Source organism: Tribolium castaneum, unplaced genomic scaffold, assembly GCF_031307605.1.
Source record: "Tribolium castaneum strain GA2 unplaced genomic scaffold, icTriCast1.1 ptg000093l, whole genome shotgun sequence".
NCBI lineage: Eukaryota > Metazoa > Arthropoda > Insecta > Coleoptera > Tenebrionidae > Tribolium > Tribolium castaneum.
In genome coordinates, this window is record NW_026986690.1 from 47,501 (window position 1) to 56,826 (window position 9,326).

General features: G+C 41.3%; 2 non-coding genes across 2 annotated transcripts; both read left to right on the top strand.

Annotated features, from left to right (window-relative positions):
- The first annotated feature begins 2,959 nt into the window (after nt 1-2,959).
- LOC135267780 (small subunit ribosomal RNA) lies at nt 2,960-4,882 on the top strand. The gene has a single exon (XR_010336153.1). It is a non-coding gene; the product is annotated as a small subunit ribosomal RNA (ribosomal RNA).
- Nucleotides 4,883-6,940: 2,058 nt separating this feature from the next.
- LOC135267786 (5.8S ribosomal RNA) lies at nt 6,941-7,097 on the top strand. Its single transcript, XR_010336159.1, has one exon. It is a non-coding gene; the product is annotated as a 5.8S ribosomal RNA (ribosomal RNA).
- Nucleotides 7,098-9,326: the final 2,229 nt, after the last annotated feature.

Below are 9,326 nucleotides of genomic sequence, written 5' to 3' on the forward strand. Positions count from 1 at the left end.
ACATAGTACAGACGAAGTACGACGTTTGCGAAGTACGGCACTCAAAATCATGATTTTCTTGTACGACGTTTATTTGCACTTGCTGTCGACTGCGACGAAGTTTAGCGTTCATTTGACTTTGTACATAGTACAAACGAAGTACGACGTTTGCGAAGTACGACACTCAAAATCATGATTTTCTTGTACGACGTTTATTTGCACTTGCTGTCGACTGCGACGAAGTTTAGCGTTCATTTGACTTTGTACATAGTACAGACGAAGTACGACGTTAGCGAAGTACGGCACTCAAAATCGTGATTTTCTTGTACGACGTTTATTTGCACGCGCTGTCGACTGCGACGAGGTTTAGCGTTCACTTGACTTTGTACATAGTATAGACGAAGTACGACGTTTGCGAAGTACGGCACTCAAAATCGTGATTTTCTTGTACGACGTTTATTCGCACGTGCTGCCGACTGCGACGAAATGCAGCGTTCATAGTACAAACGAAGTACGACGTTCACAAAGTGATGAAGTAAAACGTAAACAATAAATAATAATAATGCAACCCACAATACACTAATTGTGTATTAAAATTGCATAACCTACACGAAGTACGACGTTCAAGAATACTAAAGAATTTTATTTGTGTTGTATATAATGAAAAAACAGCAAATTTTTTTGCAAATTACGTATCTGTAAATAAATGTAAACATTTAGCAACTAATCAAAATTGTTTTTTTTGCCTAGATATTAAAGTAAAACATAAAAATACATTAAATTTATAAAATGCAACCCGCAGCACACTAGATGTGCATTAATATTGCATAACCTTCACGAAGTACGACGTCCAAAAATATTAATTTTTTTTTATATTGAGGTTAAAAGTGAGAAAACATAAATTAATAATAATGCAACCTGCAATACACTTAATATGTACTGATCTTGCATAACCTTTACGAAGTACTACGTTCAAGTATAAATTAATATTATTGTGACTCGCAATACACTAAATTTGTATCAATATTGCATAACCTACACGAAGTACGACGTTCAAGAATATTAAAGAATTTTATTTGTGTTGTATATAATAAAAAAACAGCAAATTTTTTTGCAAGTTACGTATCTGTAAATAAATGTAAACATTCAGCAACTAATCAAAAATGTTTTTTTGCCTAGACATTAAAGTAAATCATAAGAATACATTAAATTTATAAAATGCAACCCGCAGCACAACAGATGTGCATCAATATTGCATAACTGTTACGAAGTACGACGTCCAAAAATATTAAATTTTTTTTTATATGAAGGTAAAAAGTGAGAAAACATAAATTAATAATAATGCAACCTGCAATACACTTAATGTGTACTGATGTTGCATAACCTTCACGAAGTACTACGTTCAAATATAAATTAATATTATTGCGACCCGCAATACACTAAATTTGTATCAATATTGCATAACTTACACGAAGTACGACGTTTAAAAATATTAAATGTTTTATTTGTAGTTTGCATATAATAAAAAAAAAACAAATTTTGATGTAAATTACGTATCTATAAATAAACGTACACATTTAACAATTAAATAAACATAGTATTTTGGCCTAGATATTAAATTAAAACATAAAAATGCATAATATTTATTAAAATGCAACTTGCAATACACCAAATGTGTATTAATATTGCATAACCTTTACGAAGTACGACGTTCACGAAGTACGTCGTTTACGAAGTGCGACGTTTACGAAGTACGTCGTTTACGAAGTGCGACGTTCACGAGGTACGTCGTTTACGAAGTGCGACGTTCACGAAGTACGTCGTTTACGAAGTGCGACGTTCGCGAAGTACGACGTCTACACATTAGGGCACTCAAAATTATTGTTACGTTGTACGACATTCAGACGTTCCAACTGCGACTAACTACAGCATTCATTTGACTTTGCACATACGACGAACGAAGTACGACGTTTACGAAGTACGGCGCTTAAAATAATTTTGTTTTTATTAATTAATTATTTTTTTTAAAACAAACGTTTTTATAATTAAATTTTATAATGGTTTAAATATAAAATATGACTTTTTAATATTATCAATATTTAAAATATTTTCTCCCTTTTGTGTGTATGCCTTATAGTTATAGAGCTGTGCGCTTCGGTAGACGTCGCCTGTGGAGCTATGTCAGTGGAGCGGTGCGCACATCCAATACCGAGCGGCTGCCTCGATCGGTGTCGCGCTGGTATACATATGGTAGTGGTGTGTGTCGATGCGTTGAGTGAGGCGATATGAACGGTGTAACGGTTTAGTCGAAGTTTATCATAAATGACGACGACAAAACGACCGATTATGTATACGTTCTGCATTTGCTTCCAATTTATCGACGTTTATTGCACATTTCCGCTATCGAATTCGAATAGGGCTTTGCTTGCGAGATTGCTTTATTTTGTGATTTTGTGGCTCGCCCAGTTCCCCACAGCGAGATTGCGGATGCGGCAAAACGTATTCTCTTACGTTGGCGGTCCTTATGCAATCAAACTTTGTTGAACTAACAAATGTTTGTGATTTAAACAAACAAAAATAATAAATGCGTCAACTCTCTAATATCCGAGCGAGAATATTTATATAATATTCGTAACGTTTATGGATTCGAAAGAATTTCATAAATTCACGTCGCATTCAATCTTGCGAAGAGTGAAGAGAATGTTTGAACTTTTAAATCGGCAAAGGTAAAAAATAATATTATAAATATTATTATTATGCCTTTATTGACCGATATATGTGTTGTGGTGTTTAACGACTACGACGACGATGATGACGATACATTTATCTCTATATCGTACGAAGAAAAGAAGAAACAGCGTGGCGTTACTTTCTTATATGTTAGATTGTTTCGCACAAACGCGCATATTCTTCATCTTTATAAACGATGATGATGAGTATTTTATTCTCTCGTCTGTCTCAAAAAACACAAAAACACAGTTCCCTGGTTGATCCTGCCAGTAGTCATATGCTTGTCTCAAAGATTAAGCCATGCATGTCTCAGTACAAGCCAAATTAAGGTGAAACCGCGAAAGGCTCATTAAATCAGTTATGGTTCCTTAGATCGTACCCACATTTACTTGGATAACTGTGGTAATTCTAGAGCTAATACATGCAAACAGAGCTCCGACCGGAGACGGAAGGAGCGCTTTTATTAGATCAAAACCAATCGGTGGCGGTTTCGCCGTCATCGTACAACTTGGTGAATCTGAATAACTTTACGCTGATCGCACGGTCTCGCACCGGCGACGCATCTTTCAAATGTCTGCCTTATCAACTGTCGATGGTAGGTTCTGCGCCTACCATGGTTGTAACGGGTAACGGGGAATCAGGGTTCGATTCCGGAGAGGGAGCCTGAGAAACGGCTACCACATCCAAGGAAGGCAGCAGGCGCGCAAATTACCCACTCCCGGCACGGGGAGGTAGTGACGAAAAATAACGATACGGGACTCATCCGAGGCCCCGTAATCGGAATGAGTACACTCTAAACCCTTTAACGAGGATCAATTGGAGGGCAAGTCTGGTGCCAGCAGCCGCGGTAATTCCAGCTCCAATAGCGTATATTAAAGTTGTTGCGGTTAAAAAGCTCGTAGTCGAATTTGTGTCCCGCGCCGCCGGTTCATCGTTCGCGGTGTTAACTGGCGTTTCGCGGGACGTCCTGCCGGTGGGCTTAGCTCGAGAGGGCGGCCCAACTCAATCCCGCCGCGGTGCTCTTCATTGAGTGTCGAGGTGGGCCGGCACGTTTACTTTGAACAAATTAGAGTGCTTAAAGCAGGCTAAAACTTCGCCTGAATACTGTGTGCATGGAATAATGGAATAGGACCTCGGTTCTATTTTGTTGGTTTTCGGAACCCCGAGGTAATGATTAATAGGAACGGATGGGGGCATTCGTATTGCGACGTTAGAGGTGAAATTCTTGGATCGTCGCAAGACGGACAGAAGCGAAAGCATTTGCCAAAAACGCTTTCATTGATCAAGAACGAAAGTTAGAGGTTCGAAGGCGATCAGATACCGCCCTAGTTCTAACCATAAACGATGCCAGCTAGCGATCCGCCGACGTTCCTCCGATGACTCGGCGGGCAGCTTCCGGGAAACCAAAGCTTTTGGGTTCCGGGGGAAGTATGGTTGCAAAGCTGAAACTTAAAGGAATTGACGGAAGGGCACCACCAGGAGTGGAGCCTGCGGCTTAATTTGACTCAACACGGGAAACCTCACCAGGCCCGGACACCGGAAGGATTGACAGATTGAGAGCTCTTTCTTGATTCGGTGGGTGGTGGTGCATGGCCGTTCTTAGTTGGTGGAGCGATTTGTCTGGTTAATTCCGATAACGAACGAGACTCTAGCCTGCTAAATAGGCGTATTTCGACATCCCAAATGCCGGCTGGAGCCGGGTTCGCCCGGTCTCTATGTGCGGTTTTTACTGTCGGCGTACAAACAATTCTTCTTAGAGGGACAGGCGGCTTCTAGCCGCACGAGATTGAGCAATAACAGGTCTGTGATGCCCTTAGATGTTCTGGGCCGCACGCGCGCTACACTGAAGGAATCAGCGTGTCCTCCCTGACCGAGCGGTCCGGGTAACCCGCTGAACCTCCTTCGTGCTAGGGATTGGGGCTTGCAATTGTTCCCCATGAACGAGGAATTCCCAGTAAGCGCGAGTCATAAGCTCGCGTTGATTACGTCCCTGCCCTTTGTACACACCGCCCGTCGCTACTACCGATTGAATGATTTAGTGAGGTCTTCGGACCGGTGCGCGGTGGCGTTTCGACGTTGCCGATGTTGCTGGGAAGATGACCAAACTTGATCATTTAGAGGAAGTAAAAGTCGTAACAAGGTTTCCGTAGGTGAACCTGCGGAAGGATCATTAACGTGTAAATGTTGTTGTTTAGTTGTCACACATACACACACATTTTGTCTGTGCTGATCAACAAAAAACACACATACATACACTATTCGTATGATGATCAATTCTCATACAAAATTCTTTATTATGCGTCGAACGGAAAAGCAACAACGGGTCGTCTTGCATTAAGCGGATCTGTTGTTACGTTTTTCGATTTATTTTATAAATCGATTGTAAACGTGCCGTAAACGACGTTTTCAAAGAATTTTTTCGAACATTAACACGAATCAATATTGTCGAAAGATGGTTATGTGCTAACGTTTTATTATTGCTTTCGCAGTGCCGGTCTTAGCGTATTTCCATCATCGTATTCGCTTCGAAAAAAAGTACTAATACACAGTGGTGGTGTATAATTAATGTGCAAGAGATGTTGTTGTTGTTGTTGTAGTATTTGTATATGGTTGGAGTTATTTATAATAACAAACAAGAATGAATGAATGAATAATAATGGTGTCTGCCAATACGATCGTACTTTATGTACACGACTAAAACTTTATACATACAAACCATAATAATAAATAAACTCGAAACAACCAACAACAAAATTAATACGCTACTGTACATACAAATACACATTTATACATACCATCATTTTACTTAACCGATGGTGAGTGATGTTTGAAAAATAAACGCTTAGGCTTACGGTTTTGTAAGCCAGTCTTTGCGTATTTTCTTCATCGTATTCGCTTCGGAAAAAAGAAAATAAAGATGGTGTATAATTAATGTGTAAAAGAGATGTTGTAGTTGTAATTTAATTTGTAAATGGTTGGAGTTTATTAATAAATAAAAGGGGCTGTCTATTCGTCTGTACTTTATGTACAAGACTAAAACTTTATACATACAAACCATAATAATAAATAAACTCGAAACAACCAACAACAAAATTAATACGCTACTGTACATACAAATACACATTTATACATACCATCATTTTACTTAACCGATGGTGAGTGATGTTTGAAAAATAAACGCTTAGGCTTACGGTTTTGTAAGCCAGTCTTTGCGTATTTTCTTCATCGTATTCGCTTCGGAAAAAAGAAAATAAAGATGGTGTATAATTAATGTGTAAAAGAGATGTTGTAGTTGTAATTTAATTTGTAAATGGTTGGAGTTTATTAATAAATAAAAGGGGCTGTCTATTCGTCTGTACTTTATGTACAAGACTACAAAAACGTTTTATAACAATAAAAAGCTCGAAACAACCAATAACAAAATATACTACTACTATACTACTATACATACAAACGCACATTTATAAATACATAAAATCAATTTACTTTATCGATAGTGAGTGATGTTTGGAAAAAAACGCTTAGGCTTACGGTTTTCGGGTACCTGGGTTCCGCATGCGTCGAAGTAATAATTTACTTTAACGACGCGACGAACCGTAGGAATCTAAATAAAAAAGTTTATTAACTTTTTTAGATTCTGTGGGTTTTAAATGATATACGCCCGACTGACGAAGGAACGTTTTGCACTGCCTGTGCTTTTCTTTTGATTCGTTTTTATGTCGACGGACGTTCTTAGAATGCCCACCAAACGACGTATCACACAAAACACCCTACAATTGTATTGTTTGGTAAATATTGTTGTGATTAAGTTTGTAGCTGTGGCGTTTGTTTGAAGAAAACGTCTGGTTTTTCGACATATTTTCTATTTAATAAATATACATAATGCTTATCGCAAAAGGAGCAGAGTTTTATAGACAAAGTTGATAGAGAAAAAAAACCTAATAGATATATATACGTATTTATAAAACGTTAATATCATCGGGTTATTCTTTATGTAAACTTAAACTATAACTGCATACTCTTTTCGATAAGTAGAAACAAATGCCACTTTAATTAAATAAAATATTATAAAATATAACGCCGAACGTTTCTTTCGATTGGTCCGTTTCTCACATATACATCACAATTGTAATAACCTTAAGTAGTTATTTTTGTTGTTGTGTGATGATGAAACGATTTCGATGTGGAACGGTGCGTTATGTAATAATATTTTAAATTTGTTTGAAAAGATTACCCTGAACGGTGGATCACTTGGCTCGTGGGTCGATGAAGAACGCAGCTAATTGCGCGTCAACTTGTGAACTGCAGGACACATGAACATCGACATTTCGAACGCACATTGCGGTCCTCGGATATACTGTTCCCGGACCACTCCTGGCTGAGGGTCGTGTCAATTTCAAAGACTGCTCGGTTTTTGTCTTAAACACAGCGCACAATGTTGTGTAGACAATTACGTCGGAGCGTGTTGGGTGCAAATATGACGCGTTACTATAATTGTTAATTGATTGTCGGTTGTCATAATAAAATATTATGCAACGTAGACAACAATAAAAACAATATAAATAATAACGCGGCATCCTAAAACGCAATAGCGGCTGACATTCTTATTAGTTTGTTGGTACAAGTTGGTTTAGACGTAGCACGTCCGATATTAAAAAGCAGCCACAACGCTTAAATTTCGAACGAAGCGATCGTCGTGTCCGAGACGTTAAAGTTGTTTATATGCATATTTTATGCACTATAATTAACAACAACAACATTCTCGCAACGACGTCAGATCGATGTTTGAAATTGTTTGGAGGCAGCCATATAAACGGAATACGTGTAATTATCGTCTGACAAAATAAAGGCAAATTTATATTTGCGACCTCAGAGCAGGTGAGACTACCCGCTGAATTTAAGCATATTATTAAGCGGAGGAAAAGAAACTAACTAGGATTTCCTTAGTAGCGGCGAGCGAACAGGAAAAAGCCCAGCACTGAATCCCGCGGCCGAAACCGGACGCCGGGAAATGTGGTGTTAGGGAGGATCCGTCATCCCGAGATTGTGCGACGCGTCCAAGTCCATCTTGAACGGGGCCACAGCCCATAGAGGGTGCCAGGCCCGTAGTGACCGTTGCCGATAACGGGAGGATCTCTCCTCAGAGTCGGGTTGCTTGAGAGTGCAGCCCTAAGTGGGTGGTAAACTCCATCTAAGGCTAAATATGACCACGAGACCGATAGCGAACAAGTACCGTGAGGGAAAGTTGAAAAGAACTTTGAAGAGAGAGTTCAATAGTACGTGAAACCGTTCAGGGGTAAACCTGAGAAACCCGAAAGGTCGAAAGGGGAGATTCAGCGTGACTCGATAGCGGCGCTAAATGATCATGCGACGAACGGCGTACGCGTCGTTCGCGCCTTTTGTTTATGCGAACCGAAGTCGAACGCGTGCACTTCTCCCCCAGTAGGACGTCGCGATCCTTTGGGTGTCGATCTAAGGCCCGCGGTGGAGCCCGTTCGAACGGTTCGCCGTTTCGGACGAACCCGCGGTGTTTCCCGGTCGACTCGCTCGAAGGTATGCATATGGCGCCGGGCCGCTACACAGTTAGCGTCCGACCATTGGCAAGCGCGTTCGTTTATGACGGTAATCGCACCTGGTGTCGGTTCTGTCTACGAATGGCTGTTCGCCAATGAGTTCTCGGACAGACTCGGTTGAAACGCCGATCTGCGACGCTATAGCTTTGGGTACTTTCAGGACCCGTCTTGAAACACGGACCAAGGAGTCTAGCATGTGCGCGAGTCATTGGGACATGACTAAACCTAAAGGCGCAATGAAAGTGAAAGTTCGTCTTGCACGGACTAAGGGAAGATGGGCGGCCGTTACGGCTGTCGCCCCGCACTCCCGGGGCGTCTCATTCTCATTGCGAGAAGAGGCGCACCAAGAGCGTACACGCTGGGACCCGAAAGATGGTGAACTATGCCTGGTCAGGACGAAGTCAGGGGAAACCCTGATGGAGGTCCGTAGCGATTCTGACGTGCAAATCGATCGTCGGAACTGGGTATAGGGGCGAAAGACTAATCGAACCATCTAGTAGCTGGTTCCCTCCGAAGTTTCCCTCAGGATAGCTGGCGCTCGTCGCTTACGAGTTTCATCCGGTAAAGCGAATGATTAGAGGCATTGGGGTCGAAACGGCCTCAACCTATTCTCAAACTTTAAATGGGTGAGATCTCCGGCTTGCTCGAACTTTATATGAAGCCGCGAGACTCGAATCAGAGTGCCAAGTGGGCCATTTTTGGTAAGCAGAACTGGCGCTGTGGGATGAACCAAACGCCGAGTTAAAGCGCCTAAATCGACGCTTATGGGATACCATGAAAGGCGTTGGTAACTTAAGACATCAGGACGGTGGCCATGGAAGTCGGAATCCGCCAAGGAGTGTGTAACAACTCACCTGCCGAAGTTACTAGCCCTGAAAATGGATGGCGCTGAAGCGTCGTGCTTATACTCGGCCGTCAGCGGCATGTGCGGTCGGTTATTTAATTAACCGGCCATGAAGCCCTGACGAGTAGGAGGGTCGCGGCGGTGAGCGCAGAAGGACTGGCCGTGAGGCCGTCTGGAGCCGCCGTCGGTGCAGATCTTGG